General features: G+C 38.0%; 1 protein-coding gene across 1 annotated transcript in view; it reads left to right on the top strand.

The window, feature by feature from the left end:
- Positions 1–870, top strand: part of VOLCADRAFT_93075 (uncharacterized protein) — a gene marked incomplete at both ends in the record, with an annotated part of 34,404 nt that overhangs the window by 26,759 nt on the left and 6,775 nt on the right. The gene's annotated exons all lie outside the window — the stretch shown is intronic.

The following is an 870-nucleotide window of genomic DNA, read 5'->3' as shown; positions in this document are numbered from 1 at the left end:
AAACAAAGCTTAACTAAGCGAACGCGTTATGGTCAACGGCTTTTGTTGGGCCAGGGGTATTCACAACATAAGTGACTAGTNTAATGTATAAACTACACGGAGGCCGTTGGTCGTGCTAAGTCTGCTCAGATAAACCTAGTTTAGGCCTAAAACCGTTCGCTTTACATAGTCGGTAGGTAAACTTGTGCTATGTAGTTTCTAAACTATTTTCGGGTCTTCGACCCTCGTTGTCTAAACGAACTTATCGTAGTTAAGATCCGTTTATAACTTCGTTTTAGAAATAAGGCCTTTCTTGAACCATCCTAGGCCATAAGATTTTTTGTAAAGCTACGATAGGCGTGAACTACAAAAACCATGTACCTGTAACAGGAACATTAAAAGCAAATAGCTTTTGGCATTTGCTAGTAAAAGTGTCTTTAATGCTAAATAAAATTGCTAATCAAGTTTAACATAGCTTTACAAAAATTTCTATAAACTAAGGAGAATTTTTATCAACACGTTGCAACCAAGTTTTACAATGTAGCATATGTTTATGAGTACCAAACGGTAGTGTACAAATTCAATAGCACTTTGCGCTTGAGTTCTAGCGCAGCTAGGTTCTTGTTTTTTGCAGCAATTTACAAAAATAAAGAGACACTAGCAGGCCTTAAGCTAGGTGTTACCTTCGGGAGAACAAACGATATTTTGTAGAACTATGAACTACCTCATGAATAACTCTTTGTGGCTTAAGGGGAACTTCACAAACCAGACCTACTGAACGAACTTAACAGCGGAGCAAAGTTACAGCCAATGTACAGCTTGTAGTTTTGTAACTGTGAACCTAACTAGTAGATGTTTCCCGAAGGATAACATAGCTCAACTAAGTACGGC

Source organism: Volvox carteri (genome assembly GCF_000143455.1).
Source record: "Volvox carteri f. nagariensis unplaced genomic scaffold VOLCAscaffold_29, whole genome shotgun sequence".
Taxonomy (NCBI): domain Eukaryota; kingdom Viridiplantae; phylum Chlorophyta; class Chlorophyceae; order Chlamydomonadales; family Volvocaceae; genus Volvox; species Volvox carteri.
The sequence above is the reverse complement of the archived record's forward strand: the minus strand, read 5'-3'. Positions and strand labels throughout refer to the sequence as shown.